General features: G+C 45.9%; 1 protein-coding gene across 11 annotated transcripts in view; it reads left to right on the forward strand.

Moving 5' to 3' along the window:
• Window positions 1–19,656, forward strand: part of Rap1gap2 (RAP1 GTPase activating protein 2) — a 228,331-nt gene that overhangs the window by 92,356 nt on the left and 116,319 nt on the right. The gene's annotated exons all lie outside the window — the stretch shown is intronic.

Raw genomic sequence — 19,656 nt, forward strand, 5'->3', positions numbered from 1 at the left:
GAATGATGTTGGGGATGACTGGTCTGAGACAACCTGGGGCTGCTTTGGGAAATGAAATGGAAAATGTGCTTGATAGAAAGGCACATCCATCAGACCAGTTCCTGACTCTGAGGATAGAGTGAATGAGCGTGTGTGTGTGTATGTGTGTATAAGCCCCTGCACAGTGAGCTAAAACTCCCAGGCATGATTCCTCCATTGACTATGATTTTATAATATAGCATTTATAACTTAAATGCTCTGGCCCTCCATTTCTGCCTGCACACAAAGGGTTTTTGAGACTTAAATGCACTAATGTGGGTGAAGATGCCAGTGAAAACTCTCAAGTGTTGTACAAAGATGAAAGGGGTATAATCATAACTGTTCTCATTTTTCTCTTGCTGGCCCCATGCCTCTGGTGACCAGTGAAAGCTGTCTAATGGTGATAATCCCACCAGGAGTGATCAAAACAAGGCATGCACAGACCTAGGAGGCAGCCAGATGGGCCTGGGCCTGGGCAGAGATAGTCTGGGGGGATACAGTGAGGCACAGGGAAGATCTGAACAGGGCACAGGGAGGGTTTGGCTGGGGCCTGGATGCCCCAGGACCATGGTTTCCTGTCTCTCTTCTGGATGTACTGTGATCTTCCCTGCAATGCAGGCAGACACTAGGGCCCTCCTAGCACCTGCCTTCATCCCACTCTTCTGTTGCTCCAGCCATTCTGGTGACTCTGCTCATGGGCTTAACCTACCCTAGGAGAGAGGGATTGTTTTCATCTTGGTGCTAAATGACCTTTGCCTTCCTTGCTGTAATCTGGGGTTTCTTTGTCTTTAAGCATCTCAAATCAGTGCAATGCAGCTATTGACCCTTGCTCTGTGGGCGCCAGCTGGCCACGGGGGGCCTGGAGCGGGCTGCAGCTGCCAGCCTCTCTTAAGCCTTCCCCAAACTCCATGCTGGGTGTTAAATTTGCTGAGTTCTTCTTCCCCTCTTGTCACAGGGTCAGTTCAGACCTGAGCCCCTCCTCATTCTTCCAGGAGGCTTGATCCATCCATCGATCTTCCCAGCACCTCTAATTGACAGACTTGTACAGATAGCACTTTTGGCTCCTTGCCTTCAGAGTTGAAATGGTCACACGTGGCTGGCAATAATATCCTGGTGGTCCTTGTCATCTTTCTTCTCTCTTGAAGCCACTTGAAAATATCACCTATTAGGAAGCAGGTCCTTTATCTAGGGAAGATGGTAATGAGACAGGTATCCCATACAGGCCTAGAGCTCAGAGAGACTCCCAGGCACTTTTGGTGGGTCCTGAGATTGTGCCCAAAGCTCCGGCCTCTGTTTAGCTGTTGGAGAAATGGGTGTGGTGCTTATCGGCTTTGGTTTGATAGTTCTTTGCCAGAGATGTGGGACCGCTTGGAGGTCCTGCTCCTTTCCGACCACCTCCAGGGTTGCTGTTACATGGGATCCTGCAAGAGTAATGTTGTGTTTGAGAGGCTTTTGAGCATGGTTCCCAGGAGGTACCAAAATGAAGTTTTCCCAGAGACTGCAGTTTGGAAACCACTGTAGTGGAAAGTTCCTTTAACACATTTTGATTGAGAAGAGCCTACTTTCTCCTAGACATTGTGAATGAGGGTGAGGTCCACGTGCCTCTTTCATGGGAATAAAAGTGGGTGGTGGAGAGCTCCGTCCCCATTGAGGAAGTGGGCACTTGGGCAGGAAGGACAGGAACGTAATCAGAATATGTGTGTTCTGAAAGATGTGGATAAAGTCCGTGTGGCCTTCAGTGTGACATTTTGAACCTGAGGTCAGTTAGCATAAAGGAAAAAGAAATCTACTCCTTACAGGATGTCGTGAGTTTGGGGTAACTACGGTTGGAGGGATTATAGAAAGAAAAATATGGATTCTTCCATTCTTCAGCGAGTACTCTCTGGAGGCTCTGCAGGTGATGCAGCGAAGGATGGTGGATCTGCTGAGTGTGATCCTGTGATCCCGCTGTTGTACAGTGTACTAGCTAGTGGGCTGTTCCTGTGTGGGTTCTTATAGAACACCTGTCCCTAGGGCCATTTTTTTCTTTCATACTGGAGATTGAATCCAGGGGAGCTCTACCTAGAAGCTACATCCCCAGCCCTTTATTTATTTATTTATTTTAAAAATTGCAAGTTTGAGGCTAGCTTCAGCAATTTACTGAGACTTTGTCTCAAAAAGGAAGCCAGGTGTGGTGGCACATTCCTATAATCCCAGTGACTCTGGAGGCTGAGACAGGAGTTTGGCAAATTTGAGGCCTACTTCAGAAACTTAGTGAGACTGTCTCAAAATAAAAAAATAAAAAACTAGGGATGTGGCTCATGGAAGAGCACTCCTGAGTTCAATCCCTAGTACTGAAAAAAACAAAACAAAATTAACAATGTTTTTTTGGGGGGGAGTGGGTACTAGGGATTGGACCTGGAGTGTTTTACCACTGAGCTACATGCATAGTCCCCCCCTCCTTTTTTTTTTTTTTAGTTTTGAGACAGTGTCTTGCTAAATTGATGAGGCCAGTTTCATTTTTGCCCTGGCTGGTCTGAAAGTTGCGATCCTCCTGCCTCAGACTCCTGAGTCACTGGGATTACAGGTGTGCCCCACCGTGCAAGGCTAATAATTTCTTCATATCCAGTCAGTGTTCAAATTTCCTTTGTGGTCTCATACAAGTTTTTCAAAGTTTTTCTAAGTCAGGGTGGAAACAAGCAAGTGTGGTTGGTGTATATATCTTAATTTGTAAACTTTTCTTCTCCAGCTCTTTTTTTTTTCCCTTACAACTTATTGAAGAAACAGATTTTTAAAAAAATTTATTAACTTTTTGTGATTCTAGGAATCAGACTTAGGGCCTCACACATGCGAGGCAAGTACTCTACCACTGAGCTACATCCCCAGTCTCTGGATTCTCTTAAGGAGTTTTCCACTAAGGATTTTGTGTATAGTGTCCCCTGGAGGTGTTTCTCTTGTTCTACTGTCCCCTGTATTACCTGTAAGTTGATAGTTGGTTCTAGAAGCACCATCAGCTTTGGGTTTGATGTCTTTTCTTTCTTTCTTTCTTTCTTTCTTTCTTTCTTTCTTTCTTTCTTTCTTTCTTTCTTTCTTTCCTTCCTTCCTTCCTTCCTTCCTTCCTTCCTTCCTTCTTTCTTTCTTTCTTTCTTTCTTTCTTTGTCTCTCTCTCTCTCTCTCTCTCTCTCTTTCTCTCTCTCTCTCCTTTCTTTCTTGCAAGACCATCCATTGGTTGCCTGGCGGTCTGGTTTTGTGACGTTGGCGGTCATGGGTTGATTGGGTCCTGGGGTTTGTATCTGGTGTCAGGGAGACGACTTGTGTTCTGCGGTGGGAGACAGCCCTGTGAGCTGGCTGGATGTGGGGTCTGAGCCTGTGGGTTGTCAGGAGTCCTGGCCAGAGTCAAAGACCTGGAAGAGGCACTGGGTGGGAACCGGTCCACTCCCTGTCGCCAGAACAGATGGCGGCTTGTTCTCTTCTTAGGAGGTTGCTGGGTCCTGCCCTTTCTGAAGGGCCTGTCTCCTGCTCTCTCTTGTCTGATGTTTGAATGCCACGCGGTTGGCTGTCCGTGCTTTAAAGAACAAGCATCTCCGTTTTACTAGCTTCCCATTCCTAACCTCCCTGAGAGTCTGAGGAGTCAGCCCCTTGGAGTTTAGGGGATAGAATTTGAGGTATAAATGATTTTAGTTGATTCTTCCTGAGCCATGCCACTATTTTAATCTGTCTGGTGTCCTCTTTATCTATTCTCCATATGGAGGACAGAATGGAATTTTAAAAATTCAAATAAAGTCAAGGTTCTTGAGGGGGATTACAAATTTGAAGCCAAACTGGGCAACTTAATGAGACCTTGTCTCAAAATAAAAAATAAAAAGGGCTGGGGATGTATCTCAGTGGTAGAGTGCTTGCCTAGCCTGTGAAATTACCTGGGTTGAATCTCAGTACAGGATAGAGGGGTGGGGATAAGCCTTTTTCCTGGGGAGAGCTCTCCCTGAGTTTCCCATTATATTTGAAATGAAATCCAGTGATCTTACCTCCTACCACTTCATTCCTCACTCACCATGATCCTTGTGCTTCTGCTGCAGAGGGTTTCCTTCTGTTCTTGGAATTTGCCAAGTGTGTTCCTGCCCCAGGCCTTTTGCACCTGCTGTCAACAGTGGCTTAATTGGTTGGTGCTTCCTCATTATTGGACTCCTAACTCAAGTGTCATCTTCCATTCTAGTTGTTATTGCTTTATCCTGATTTATTTTCTTCATGGCACTTATTGTTTATTGGTATGATCTAGTGTATGTAATACACAGCTTTTTGGCTGTTCCCTCCCCTAGAAAAGTGAACTGGGGCTTAGCTTTCTGTCACCTCTGGGTCCTCATTGCCCAGAACAGGATGTTTTCAGTAAATACCTGTTGAATGAAAGCAGGGATGCTCAAAGAGACTTAGTGGCTCTCCCAAGTAAAATGTCCCCTTTGCTTGTGTCCCCAAGGTCGTCCTTTTAATGGTGTAGTACTCTCTGATGCAAGTTTCAAGGTACCTTTTCCTTATCTGAAATCAGGGCATCTCTCTCCCCTTCCCATTCCTTCCTTGAGAATTGAGAGAGAAATGCAAATGATCATTTGAATGTGTACAGTTCTGTTGTTATTCCTCTGACCCCTCCAGTTCCTCTGTATAGCTTTGGGAGTCCTCTTTCCTGGGGAGAGCTCTCCATAGTTTCCCATTATTCTTGAAATGACAGGAATAATGACAGGGCTGGCTGTCCTGAAGCTGGAGCAGACAATAAGGTTGTCCTTGGCTTTGGGTTCCTAGATCTTGGATCCTGAGGCTGCTGCCTGATAGGCAGAGGCAGGTTCCCTTCATTTATGCCAGAGAGGAGCCAGTGAGCATCTGAATTAGTTAACAGTCGCCATTAGCCCATATATATATATAATTTTTTTTCCTTCTAAATGCAATTTTATCTCTTTGGAGCTGGTGTGGTGCACAGACGGCTGCTACCAGGATGTTGCCAAATAGAGGCCTTGCCAGGCCTGTTCGGTTAAACCAGCGAAAATCTGTGCAAATGGGGGCTGCTGAAGGGCCCAGGAAGTTTCTCAGTCATTTTAAGCAGATGAGGCCCCCTTTCCGTCCCCCACACCCTCCACCCGCCACCAACTGAGTTCCTTTCCTGCTGCATCCATAAAAAGTAAAAGAGGTAGGCAAGATGATTTCAGGTGGACAAATGCTTTTTATTTTAATAGCTTTATTACAAAATGAATCCTGGCAAGTGATGCTGGTTTTCCACGAGTGACAGTTACATAACATTTTAAAAAAGCAAATTTGTTTAAATCAAAAATTGCAAGTCAATTTAAAGAAAAGTGCTAAGAGACATAATAGTCAGGTGGCACTGTCATTTGAGGAAAATTGGGACGTTGATGTGAAGATGCCTGAGGTTTGTTGGAAGGAGGGACCCATTTCCTGTATGTTAAAATGGGCCCCACAGCACCAGTGCCCTGGGGTCATTGAGGGTTGAATGGTGGTTGCAACAAGCCTGCACGGTTTGATAATTACTATTTGCTAGGCCCTCTGCTAAGGGCTTACATGTATATCTGTCTTAATTCTACCAGTTAATTAATTAATTAATTATGTTTGTGGTGCTGGGGATCCAACCCAGGTCCTCACACTAGGCAAGCTCTCTGCCACTGAGCCACACTCTCAGCCCCTTAGTTCTTCCAGTTACTATCTTTGTTTCCCAGCTGAGGAAACAGGTGCAGAGGTGGAGGAGGGTGCTGGGACACAATCGGAGGTTTAGGAGCTGGGATTTTAACCTGGCTCTAGAGGCTGTGCTTGGAACTGTTACCTGATTCACAAGATAAGCACCTGTGCAGTACTTAGCTGGAAGTGTTTAGGGCCAGCTGCTATTATTAATGCATCCAAGTGCAATGTATGTGTATGTGTGTGTGTGTGTGTGTGTGTGTGTGTGTGTGTGTGTATGAAGTGTGCGTATATTTTAAAAATTTTTTTAGTTGTAGATGGACACCCAATATCTTTATTTATTTTTATGTGGTGCTGAGGATCGAACCTAGTGCCTCACACATGTGAGGCAAGCGCTTTACCACGGAGCTACAGCCCCAGCCTGACGTGTTTATATTTTAAGGATGCAGCTCCGTGAATTTGCCCATAGCTATTCACCCATATAGCTAAATCAAGTATAGAATTTTCCAGACTCCAGCAGACTTCCTTACACCTTTACAAAGTCAAGTCTAGGCCATTACCTTGGGCTTTCCTCTAGGTGACCTGGGTGATGTCTGAGCAGCTCTCAAACCCATACTAATGGCTGAGCAGGCCTGTTTCTCAAGTTGGTATTTCTTTATTCTTTTTTGATTTCTATTTGTAAAATAAAACAATACCTTTATTTAATTTATTTTTTAATTAATTTTTTTTAGTTGTTATAGACCTTTATTTTATTTATTTATATGTGGTGCTGAGAATCAAACCCAGTGCCTCATACATGCCAGGCAAGTGCTCTACCACTGAGCTACACCCCAGCCCCCAAGTTGGGATTTCTCAGTGGGGAGGCCTGATTCAACCCTGAAGAGCATGGTGTCAAGAATCAAACTCACTGGTGGTGAGTGAACTGGGTTTGACCTTCTCTTCTACTTCCAGGCATCCTTAGGGCAACCTACTGGGATGTTTTAAAAAAAAAATTTTTTTTTTTGGTTATACATGGGCACAATATCTTTCTTTTGTTTATTCATTTTTATGTGGTGCTGAGGATCGAACCCAGGGTCTCACATGTGCGAGGCGAGCCATCTACCCCTGAGCCCCAACCCCAGACCACGCTGTGATCATTCATTGCCCTTGGAGCAAGAATGGATTGAAACATTGTCACTTGCTTTTAAGCTTACCAGTTGTGAACCCTTTGTTTCATGGAAGTTGGAGTACTAGCCAAGTCCTTCCTGGAGTCCTCCAGGAGCTGAGGACATCCCTGGAAACATGTGGTTCCATGTGTGTCCTGAGACAGCTGGACCTGCCAGGCCTCTGTTGACCTGTGTTTCTGAAGGCAGGAGGAAGCAGGCCCATGGGTCAGACCCTCCCCTCCCTCCCTTGTCCTTTCCCCTTCCTCTTTTCCCGTTTCTTTGCCGTAAACGTCTCTACCAATCATGTAGAAGGCTGCACGGTGGAATCAGGCCACTGTAGGGGCAGCTATGGTCATGAAGCTTACTCCTGGGTGCAAAGCAACTTGAGACAGCCTTATGAGGGAGGCACATCTCCTCTCCGTGGTTTGCAGCCTGGGAGACAGAGTCCCAGGATAGGAGGCAAGATCCCTTGTTTTTTACTGTTCTGTCCTACAGCCCCACAATGTCCTGTGTCTGAGAGCCGAGAGCGGGTATGGGAGCACCTCTCCCATGTAGGTGTTTGCAGTCTGAGGCAGAGGTTAGCAACTGGTCCCTGCACATTCCTCACATTTTTAGGAAGCCTCTGTTCTGGGCCAGACATGGTTGCAGGTGCTGGGGATTCAGCAGTGACAAAGCCCTGCCCCGTTGGGACTTCCTTTCTCAGGGGGCTTTTCCTTTTGAAGCTGATATTTTAAAATTGGAACATTCCCCATTACAAACCTGTTTTTTGGTCTTGAGAAATCAGCAACTCTGGCAGTGTTGGCTGGGCCTGTCTACCCCCATTGCACTTGAAGTGCCAGCTGCCTGCTCACTGCAACAATCCACACCTGGCTATACCTGGCTGCACCTGGGCCACACCTGTCCCACCTGCCTTAGCCCTGATGGATAAGAGTAGTGGGAGGCAGGAGGCCCATTGGTGGGAAGCTCTTGGGGTAACTGAACACAGAGGCTGGGGGTTGTGGCCTGGCCCTGCATGCCCCTTGGGCTCCTTTGGTGTGGGATAGGTCCATTGTTTGGCCTGCAGGGTCCTGTCAGCATCATGGGCTCCCTGCAGGAACTGGGCTGCAGAATCGTTTCTGTGAGCTTGTCTTTGGATGTTCTTCTTCCTTTACCTTTCTGAATTATCTTCAAATAAAATGATAAAAATTATGGGAGGCCATATATTACAGTACAAAACCCCAGGAATAATGAGAGAAGGAGGAGAAGTAGGAAGACACATAGAGCCCCCTCTGGGCATTCCCTGGGCTGGTACCCAAACCTCATATGGTTCATTTCATTCCCTGCACAGAACTTATTATTATCATTTCCATTCTCTGCAGAGAAGAAAGCTGAGGTTCAAAAATGGCAGTATATCCAATGTCACTTAGTTGGTACAGCAGCACAGATTACAACCCAGCTCCCTCAGATGCCAAATTCTTTGTCTTTTCTCCCCCTACCCGGTGCATGGTGATTCTGGCCAAGGTGGTTACCTCATTGCACTTGACTTTTACTGTGAAGGGTATTGTAATGCAGTCTGGAGGAACTTCAAAACTTTAAGAGCTGGGGCACCTAGTTCTTTTTTAAGGAAGAGATGAGACAGGCGTCCAGGCATCTGACCTTTCTTTGAAATATTGGTCGGGGAAGGGGGTTGGTGGATCCTTGAGTTGGGGAAGGGTGTGTCCATCAGGCTTCGGGTATTCTGCAAGGTGGCTTCTCAGGCTGCTGTCCTCACTAATTAGAACAGAAATTCTAGCTTCTCTGTGTGATCAGGAAGGTCCAGGTTACCTGTGCCCATCTGCATTTTAACAGAACATTTATTTTAATAAGATATTTAATTCAAGATGCAAAGGCAGAAACACTGTATGAATCAAGAGGTAACTGAAACAGGCTGTTTGAAAACTAGATCCACAAATGTGCTGGGAAGGGCTTTGAGTGTGACATCAACAAAGGCCAATTACTGATAGCTGAGAAGGTCTCCCAAGGACATGGCCATAGGCAGGACACTGGGCTGTGGTGTAAGTGACGGGAACAGAGACACCTGGCTTTCACATCTTAGTCCCTCCCCGTACTTTTCTGGAAAGTGCTGCCAGCCCCCTCTGCAGCATTGATTCTCTCTTTCCCCTTCATAAATGCAAATGCAGGCAGCGGTCTCGCATATAAATGGGGTGCAGGTGTGTACCAGGCACTACTGGGCGGTGGGCCTCAGGGGAAAATAAGATCCCTCTCCCTGCCCCAAGCAGCCTGCCCTCCAGAGGGAGAGACCAGCTGTGTCCTGTGAACCCAAGACTGAAGCAGCTGGATGCTGCAGAAGGGGTGCAGGGTACTCAGGAGGTCCAAAGAAAGGGAACACCCAGGGAAGGCTGTGTGAAGTTGGTGGCATTTGAGGTGGGCCATGGGGACTGGACAGGATTTCCAAAGGGAGAGATGGAGCCGGGAAGTACACTCTAGTTAAATGAGACAGCATACGCAGAGGAATGGAGTAGGGAATGCAGGGGACACCTTCAGATCCCAGTTTGACTGTGGTGTGGATTTCACACTGGGGAATAGTGGGAGACCAGGCTGTCAGGGTGGCTCGGGGCTATTTTGTTGTTGGTGTTGAATTCCAGAAAAAGGACAGGAAGCTTCTCTGACTCCCTCGAAATGTACAGGGCAGTTTGGTACACCAGTTAGCATGCCAAAGCAAAACCAGTGTTTTACACTTGAAAGAGAATTTTATCAGGTTTGTTTTATTGCAGTTATATAAAACAGAAGTATGAGGTCAGATGGTCTTTTTGACCCTCAAATCAGTTCTGTTTCTGATTGGTAATTTAGCTGAATTAGTCGGGAAGCATATGGTTATAAGTGACAGATCCCAGTTCAAATTAATGTAAAGAAAAAAAGTTTTTTTTTTTTAAACTAGGGATTGAATCCAGGGGTGCTCAGCTACTAAACCACATCCCAAGCCCTTTTTTTTATATTTTATTTAAAGACAGGGTCTTGCTGAGTTGCTTGAGACCTCACTAAATTGTTGAGGCAGCTTTGAACTCACAATCCTCCTGTCTCAGCCTTCAGAGCTGCTGGGATTATAGGCATGTGCCACCATGTCCAGTTTTTTTTTTTTTTTTTTAAAGTAACTGAAAAGTTCAAGGGGGACAGATTCAGGCCTGCCTGGATCTAGCTTTTGAATGGTGTCCTTTGACACTGGGTTTTCTCTTCTCCTCTCTAGGCTGTACTTTCATTTGGATTGGCTTACTCCTCAGATAGGTTATTCACAAAGATGGGCAATGGCTGTTCCAGACTTACATTCTACATTCAGAGACACCAATAAGAAGAGCATAGATGTTTCTCAGTAAGTTCAGCAGAAGTCCCAGGAATGGCTCATGTTGAACTTAGTGGGCATATACCCATCCCTGAGTTTTGGCCAGAGAGATGGGTTATACCCATTAACCACATCTGGGTTTTGTGCTCATTCCTGATTCAAGGGATAGAGTTGCTTGGCTGAGGGCATAGGAGTTCCAGGTCACCTAAGGAAATTTGGTGTGTTGCTTTCAGAAGGGCCAGAAGATAGAAGCTGGGCAGAAAAAAACCAACAGTGCCTCACTGTACTGGCCCTGGCAATTTAGCTGGTCCTGGACTTAAACTCAGCATTGCTATTTGGCTGGTGGCTGAGTTGCTGGTCTTCTCCAGGTGCCTTCTCTGCCTCTGCTGAGTGAGGTGTTCCTTCCATAGTAGGCTGAAGCCTTCAGCAGTAAGCACACTCGTTGGTCTGCTTTTCCCCTGAGTCCTTGAATGTTAAGGTTGTCAGACATGTGACAGTGCTGAACCTCGTCTCAGAGGACAGTCTGGCCTTGGTCGGGGTTGGCCTCAGTTCTGGGGTTGATTAATGCTTCCCCACCCTCTTTTGCTGATGCATCGTGGACATCCAGTTGTCCTTCAACCCAGAAAGTCTAGATCCTTTGAATACAGGTTGCCATTCCCTCCAGCCACCTGGTCAATGGGCGTCTTGATCCCAAGATCCTGGCTGGATGAGGTTGGCTCTCGTGTGATCCATCCCCCTCCTGGAGGGCCGGGCCCAGCAGAAGCCTCAGAGGTCTGAGAGATAGGGACTCCTAAATAGCAAAAATAAAACTGCAGAAGGACAGAGGAGCAGCCTGAAGTCTCAAGGAAAAACACAAAATAATCCAGGATGTATATGGTGCTCATCTGTGGTCCTCAGTTTCCCTTTCTGTGATATGGGATTAGGACGAATGAATGCTTTTCACTTATTCTTTCATGGAATTATTCATGTAAATAAGAGCTTATTCAGCAATTCTACTCCTAGGTATGTACCCTAAAGAATCAAAAACAGGAACTCAAAGAGTACACGTACACCAATGATCATAGCCTAAAGTGGAAGCAACCCGAGTGTTCTTCAGCAAAGAATGAATAAGTAAAATGTGGTTGATCCATAAAGTGGAAAAATTTTCAGCCATAAATTAGAATAAAATTCTGTAACAACACGTATGAAACTCTGGGGCTTTATGCTAAGTGAAATAAGCCAAAGAACTTAGTTCCACCTTGTCTTACTCTGCTCTAAAAAAGTGCCATGGACTGGGTGGCTAAAGCAACAGATATTTATTGGTTTATTTATTTTGTGGTGCTGGGGATTGAACCCAGGACCTCATGCATGCAAGGCCAGCACTCTATCAACTGAGCTATATCCCCAGCCCACAGACATTTATTTCTTACCATTTGGAGGCTGGAAAGTCTAGGATCAAGGCTCTGGCAGATGTGGTGTCTGGTGGTGGCCTGCTTCTGGGTTCTTCTTCCTGTGTCCTTACATTGCAGAAGTGGTGAGGTGACTCTGTAAGCCTCTTTTATGATCTCTAACCACCTCCCGGGGACCCCTTCTTCTACTAACTGTTACATCAGGGATAGGATTTCAACGTATGAATTTGGGCAAGGTATATAACCATTCAGTCTATAACACACTTATGTGAGGTACCTACAACAGGCAAATTCATAGAGACAAAGTAGAATGGAGGATACCAGGGCTAGAGGGAAGGAGAATAATAATCACAACTATTATTATTCCAGTACGGGGGATTGAACCCAGGGATGCATTACTACTGAGTTACATATATCCCCAACTCTTTTTATTTTTTGTTTTGAGAGAGGATCTTGCTAAGTTTCCCAGGATGGACTTGAACTTGCCATCCTCCTGTCTCAGTCTCTTGAGTAGCTGGGATTTCAGGCTTGGGCTTCTGCATCTGGTGGGAGGGAGAATGATTGCTTAATGCGTAGAGAGTTTCTGTTTCGGATGATGGAAGACTTCTGGAAGAACCATGACTGCCACTGAATTGCACACTTAAAAATGGTTAAAACAGTAAAACCAAAACCTAAAAACCAAAACAACTTTATTTAAAACAGAAAGAGAGTGTGCCTTTGTGATTGAGGATGGGGGTGGGTGGGCATGATGGAGTGGCTTAGCCTGGTCTTAGGAACACTGTGCCAGGAGTCAGAGTGCCTTGGGGACCCCAGGGAAGCCACAGTTCTTCCTTGCCTAATAATAGGGAACAGATAGACAAGAATGGTGGGAACATGAGGTTAAGGGAATGATTCTATGAAATGGGCCCACAGTGCTGACCCCCGGGGCCACATGCTTTCTTTATCAAGAATCAATTTACCCGCAGCCCTACCTGGACAGGACATGCCACATTCTTCAGCAAACTATCTGTTATCTGCAGGAGAAATGTGGGCCCAAAATAATGTTGATAAGAGGACCCCAAGTTATCCTGAAGGCGGGAGACTTTTGTGACCCTTTTCATAGACCAGATACCGAAACTCAGAGAGATAAGAATAATTCCTTCTAACCTAAGAATTTGTGATTAAAATGCATTTGGAACTGATTAGCATGGACCAAAGTGACCTAGAGTTGTCTTGGCACTGGGCACTTGAAAGTCATATGTCATCTTACTTTCAGTCAAAAATCAAGAGGTAGACCTGGGAAAGACTCTGGAAAACTTCTCTGGGATCCCCAATAAAACTGGAGTGCAGGAGAGGTGTGCTGTTCCTCTCCTCTCTGAGAGGACTCACCCTCTGCCTTGAGAGTGTCCGTTTTCCCTTTGATAAACTCATGCCTGGTGCTCTGAGTAACATGTCTGAAATCTTTCTGACTTGCTCACAAGAATTGGGATTTGGAAGGTGGGAGTTGCACTGCCTTAGTTTCCTGGAAGGCCCCAGTGCTATTACATTTGGTGTTTCAGTCCAATTATCATTGCTTATTAGTTATATTTGGTTATCTCAGTTCTTTCCTGGTTGCTTTATTTTTTCAGCCTTTTTTCTGAATCTCTATTCTCCACCTGTTTCTGGTGGCTGGAGGACAACTCTTGAAATAATTGATCTCTTTTGGCTAGGGCACACTCTAGCATAAAGTTTTCTTGATTGGAACCTGGACCAACAGAAAACCTTGGGACCTCACTTGAGGCTCCTAATTCATGCCTCAGGTAAAGGGGTACCTTCCATCTCTTTGGGCCAGGATGCCATATTTAACGCCCTTTGCCTCTCATACTGAAAATGCCAGCTTTCCTTCCTTCTTAGCTTTCTGCCAGATATCTCTTGAGGCTTGCATCTGGAATGTAAGATGCCAGGCAATTGTCCAAAACTGGTTTAACATCAGAGGAGAAATGCTACTTTTAAATCCAAGTGGGACATAAATGGCTGCTTTATCTGTTCTTGGACTCTCGGATTCTGCCCTCTCAGTCAGTTCCTCCCTAAATGCTAGAGAATAGGAGAGACAGACCAAGGGGACCTGGGAAGCCTGACTAGGCCAGATCCTGGACCTTTTGAGGACCCTTAAGAAGTTTACATTCTGTTTTGGGAATAATGCAGGCAGGCATTACCCCAAGTCACAGAGACACTGCTTCAGGATCGGACAAGCCTGGGAATTTCAGGGGGTGCTCTACTTCCCGTGGGGTTTCCGCTTTTCTCCAGTGGGCACAGGGAAGTGAAAATGGAAAGATCCAATATGTACACGTCTTCTTTACATTGAGAACTTCTTGCTGAGGACCTCATGAGCTCCCACATTCTTTAAATATCTGGACTGACTAATCTGATTCAAAAAATGCACTCGGGTCTGATATAGATGTTCCGTGTTCTCCTTCACTAGAGGAATTACAGCTGTGTCATTTTCATTTTTTTTTCCAGAACTTCTTTTTTTCTTTTTTCTTTCTGAGTTCATGATTTGCCTAGTGAATTCACCTTTGATCCTGTGCAACTAAATGGATATATTTTGTTCTGATTAGTCTTGTTTTGTGTAACTGGAATTTTTTTAGCCCTCTATTTGTTTTTTCCTGCTTTTTATTTTCAGAGGTCCATTATTTAAGGAAAATCTCTAAAATCTTTGCTTCCTATCAGTTTTTTTTTATAGATAGTTTTTTTTTTAGAGAGAGAGAGAGAGAGGAGGGAGAGAGAGAGAATTTTTAATATTTATTATTTAGTTTTTGGCAGACACAACATCTTTGTTTGTATGTGGTGCTGAGGATTGAACCCGGGCCGCACGCACGCCAGGCGAGCGCGCTACCACTTGAGCCACATCCCCAGCCCTTCCTATCAGTTTTTATGTATATTTGTGCACACCTGTGTATTTTATATCATGTCAACATTTGTTTTTGTCTGTAGATCGTGGGCCAAGTGGGAACTGGATAGTGAGATGGAATCAGATAGTGGGGATAATTGCCCAACATTGTGACTATACTTAATGTCACTGAATTGTACACTTTAAAATGGTTAAGATGGCAAATTTTGGGGCTGGGGTTGAGGCTCAGCGGTAGCACACTTGCCTGGCTTGAGTGAGGCACTGGGTTTGATTCTCAGCATCACATATAAATAAATAAAGGTCTATAAACAACTAAAAAGATATTTAAAAAAAGATGGCAAATTTTGTTATGTGTGTTTCCTCATATTTTTTTTAAAAAGTGAAAAACACCCTACAGACCAACACATAATAAGGATGGGGGAAGGAAGAATAGAATTAGACAAAGGGGGTATGAAGGAAGGGAAAGGAGAATGGGAATAGGAAAGACAATAGAATGCATTGGATATGACCTTCCTGTGTTTATATATGAATACACAATCAGTAAAACTCCACATTATATACAATTGTAAGAATGGAATCTTGGGGCTGAGGTTGTGGCTCAGTGGTAGAGCGCTTGCTTAGCATGTGTGAGGCACTGGGTTCGAGTCTCAGCACCACATTAAAAAATAAATAAAGAGATTGTGTCCTTCTACAACTGAAAAAAGTATGGGATCCTAATTAGAATTAAGTTGTACTCCATGTATGTGTAATATGTCAAAATACACTCTACTGTCATGAATATCTAAAAATAAAAAAATTTTAAAAAGCCCACAGACCAGAAAAAAAAAAGAAGTTGAAAAAAACAATGGGTGTGTGAGCCCTGGGAATCAGGTGGCCTGGGTTCAAATTCTGGTTTTCTAGCTTATGGATAAGTTAGCTCATTTTTCAGAGAATCAGTATACTTGTTTGCCCAGTGCAGATCATAAAAGAATATGGATTCTGAGGATGAAATGAGAGGGAAAGCCCTGTCCCCAGGGCTTATCATAAGGATCAGGAGGTAAAAATGGACAAGAAACAAGCCTGAATGAATACCAGTGGGGTTCAGAACAAGAGCCGAGTTCCTGGGGAAGGCCTGTCCTCCCTGGAGTTGGAAAATGGTTATGAGTGCAATGGTGATAATGGCCACTCTGGCCAGGCTCCCTCTCCTCTGGCTAATTGGACATTTGCGATTAAACGAGACACTCTTGAAGACCAAAACCATTCATGACTCCAAGCAGGGAATGTTGGAATTTTAGAAAAAATTCATAACTATGTTGGGATAGCTGGACGTAGGAGGGTAAAGCTCCTATATCCTCCACTGGTCCAGAGATGTACTTTGTGTAGGAAGAGGTTAGATGCTTCCTGCCTTTAATTGAGAGAGGTAACCTGGGAGGAAGAGCAGGTTGGCGGAAATGATGAGGTCATTTCTGCACACTTTTCAGAAATGCTTTGTTCCCATTAGCAGTTACTCTCTATGCCCACCTCGGAGGTGTTTGTGATACTCCAAGGGGGAGGTGTCCAGGTGGCAGTGACATTCCATCCAAAACTCAGTGGAGAGGCTTGGACTGGAGGTGAAAAGGGGGAGTTGTTCTAGGATGGGAGGGGGAGTGTATGGGGCCAGGGGAGTGGAGGGGGTGCTCCCTCTTACCCCTTTCTCTCTATAAGTCCTGTCACTAGCATGAACCATCCATTGCTAAGGCTTGGTTAGGACGCTCCACTGGCTCATTGAGCACTGGGCTTGCTCCTGCCACTTTGACAGCTTAACTAAGCAAATGAGCAGGAGTCTTTCCCTGCAGCAGTTCCTTGAGGGGAGTCGGACAACTCTGGGTTCCTTAGGAGGAGGTGGAGCACTCTTATGTGTGGGCACAACTGTCTTTGCAGACCTGTGCTGGAGGATTTGGGTGTTCCTGCCACCCGGGAGCCCCACTGGGGATTCAGGCAAACCTGGGTGCAGATCCCACTTAGTCACCTGGTAGTTGGGTAACCTGGGTCAAGGAACTTCATTTCTCTGGGCTTCTATCTTCCCATGTGTTTGGTGGAGTAATGATAGTGCCCTCTTCATGCGGTGGTTGTGAGGGTCATGAAGATGATGTGTCTAACACCTTGAGCACAGGGGCTGGTGCTGGTTGGTGCTTAGCCAGTGGATTATCATCCTCTCTGCAGAGTGTGGCACAGTCACATGGGCACTGGCTTGCCTACTCCTTCCCTTCTCTGCCTGTTCTATGTATCCGGCCTGACCCCACCTCCAAACCCTTCTTACACTGAAGGCCCCTACTTGCTCCTTGGTCCCCCTCCTTGGCTCGATCGAACCCTCTTCCTCTATTGAGCTCAGTCCCCACCAGCTCATTCATTTTCTCCTCCCCTGAGCCTGATGGTAAGCCTGGGGACAGTGTCATCATGTTTGTCCACATCCCTCCTGAGACTTTGAGGTCCTTGAGGCTGGGTCAGTGCTGAGGATCCAGGTGGGCCTGCTGCTTGACTTTCTGGAGCTCACAGCATTGCGGGGAAGGCAGGCATGCAATATAATATAGTCATTCCCATGGAGAGTCTGTAACAGGGTGCCATGGTGGCAGACAGCACCAGGCTCCTAGTCCAGAATGGACTCAGCACACGACATTTTGAGCAAGGATGTTTAGACAGACTAGAGGTGAGTAGGACACAAGTGGACAAAGTCTGGAGTGTGGTGGCTGTGTGGACAAGGAGAGGCATGAGATGAGGCCCTGATGTGAATACGAGAGCGGCTTATGGGAGGAATGGATACTCTGTGCAGGCTGGTTGTGGCAGGTGAGGAGAGGAAGCAGGAGGGGTGGGAGAGGAGGCTGGATGGAGCCACTGGGAAACAGGAGCCTTGAGGACATGTCAAAGAGATGAGTCCGATCATCAGGGTGGTAGGAGCCATTGAAAGAATAATGGCATGATCCACTTTACAATTATTTTGCACTTTCTGTCTCTCTCTTAAAATTTTGGTAAAACATAACATATAACTTCCCATTTTAAAATGTATAATTCAGTGGCAATCAATACATTCATGATATTACATGACCCACCTACCACCCACTCATCTCAGAACTTTTTCATTATCCAAACAGGGATGCTATACCTATTAGCAGGCATTCTCCCTACCCACAGGCAATCACCCCTCTATTTTCTGTCTCTATGGATATGCCTTTTCTGAGTATTTCATACTAATGGAATCATACAACATACGATCTTTTGTGTCTGACTTTGTTCCCTTAGTGTGATATTTTCAAGGTTCATTCACGTTGTAGGTGTATCAGCACTTTGTGCCTTTTTAAGGCTGAATACTATTTCATTGTGTGGCTACCCCACATTTTGTTTGTTCATTCACCCATCAGTGGACATTTGGGTTGTTTCCACCTTTTGGCTACTGTGAAGAGTGTTGCCGTAAATGTTCATGTACACATGTTTGTTTGAACACCTGTTTTCAGTTCTTTTGGAGTGGAGTTGCTGGCTCACGTGGTAACTAGGTTCAACTTTTTGAGGAGCTGCCCAACTGTTTTCCAGAGAGATGGCACCATTTTACATTCCCGCAGCCATGTGTGAGTGTTCCAGTTTCTCCATATCCTTGCCAACACTTGTTATTTTCTGTTTTTGTTTTCAATTATGGTCATCCCAATGGGTGTGATAAGCTTTTCATTTTAGAATGGTCACCGTGTCTCCTTCCTTGGAGAATGGATTGAGGGGTGTGCAAGGGATAGAGATGGGTTAGGATGCAGATTCCATTGTCCAAGTGCATGACGAGTGGCATGGGGGGGGGTTCAGCAGTGGGAGGAGACTAGGGAGGGGGTGAGGACTTGGTGATGACCTGGAGGCCTTGGATGAGGGAAGTGGGTGCTCTAACATGACTTATCAGGTCATGTCCCCAGAGGTTAGCACTGTGAGTGGGCGTTTTATAAGTATTCACTGAGTGAATGCCAGACACTCAAGGGGAAGAAATGCGGGACTTCTTTGCTCTTTGGGCTCTTAATGAAGGTCCCTACCATGACTGTCCCTAATAGTGTCTTGAGAGGTGGGGTGAAGGGAGGCCTCGGGCAGCTTGTCTTATGGGGTTGACCGCAGGGCCACCTTGGTCTGTGTATGTTAAAGTGGTCGAACCTTCTTCCTCTATTGAGCTCATATGGATCAGGAGGTAAAAAATGGACAAGAAACAAGCTTGAATGAAGCATCCTAGAAGGATCACCTCTATCCTCTTTTTCCTTTTGTGGTGCTGGGATGGAACCCAGGGCCTAATGCATTCTGGGCAGACACTCTACCAGAGAATTACAGCCCCCAGCCCTTTTAATTTAGCTTCTTTATTTTTGCAGTACTTGGGATTGAGCCCAGGGCTTCACACATGCTAGGCAGGGTGTCACACATGCTAGCCAAGTGCTCTACCACCTAGCCACATCCTTAACTTCCTTTTATTTTATGTTGAGACAGCGTCTCACTAAGTTGCTGAGGCTGGCCTAGAACTTGTGATCCTCCGGCCTCAGCCCCCTGAGTCGCTGGGGTTACAGGTGTGGCCCTGGCCTGTTCTCTCTCTATTTCAGGATCTGTGGCCTGGGGAGGCCATGTGGGAGGGGCTCAGAGCTTGAGGGAATGGCCCTTTGGGTGGGGCTCTGATGGCCTTATTTGGGGAGGGGCACTCAAGGGCTGACCTGCCCGCTGTGAGGGAGCAGTGGGGCCCGTTCTGAGTCTCCTAACAGTGGCATGAAAGCACTTCCTGTATGGACCCTGTGCACAGCCCCCTCAAGGGGACACCCAGGGAACATTCCTCTGTTCTTGACATTTTCATCAGCGTTCTGGAAGGAGCCAGAGACCTGGCTCAGCCCCTTGTGTGGTTCTTATTGCCGTTCCTCCCTGGGGCCTCTGTTCCCCGTGTGCCGCCTGCCTGCTGGGCCTTCTCCAGCTGGGCAGCCTTTTAATTGATGCATTTTGGCCCTGATGGGGAGCGAAGTGTCTTCCATATAAAAGCTTCCAAAATCTGCCTTTTCCTCCGTTTCCCACTCCATCCAGATTCTCTCTTTCTCCTCTCTCCCTTTCTGCCCTCTGCTCTGGTTTTCTTTGTTTTTCCCCCACTCCCCTCTGTTCTGTAAATCTGCAAAACAAAAATATTTTTAAAAATCCCATGTATATAGCCCATCTGCAGCTCAGAGCAGGATAAAAATGTTGCTTCCTTTTGGAGCTGGCTTTTGAGCTTTGGGCATTAGTCAGCCCTGATTGCTGGCGGCTGCAGGAATTTTGGCATAG

The sequence above is a fragment of the Ictidomys tridecemlineatus genome, chromosome 3 (genome assembly GCF_052094955.1).
Source record: "Ictidomys tridecemlineatus isolate mIctTri1 chromosome 3, mIctTri1.hap1, whole genome shotgun sequence".
NCBI lineage: Eukaryota > Metazoa > Chordata > Mammalia > Rodentia > Sciuridae > Ictidomys > Ictidomys tridecemlineatus.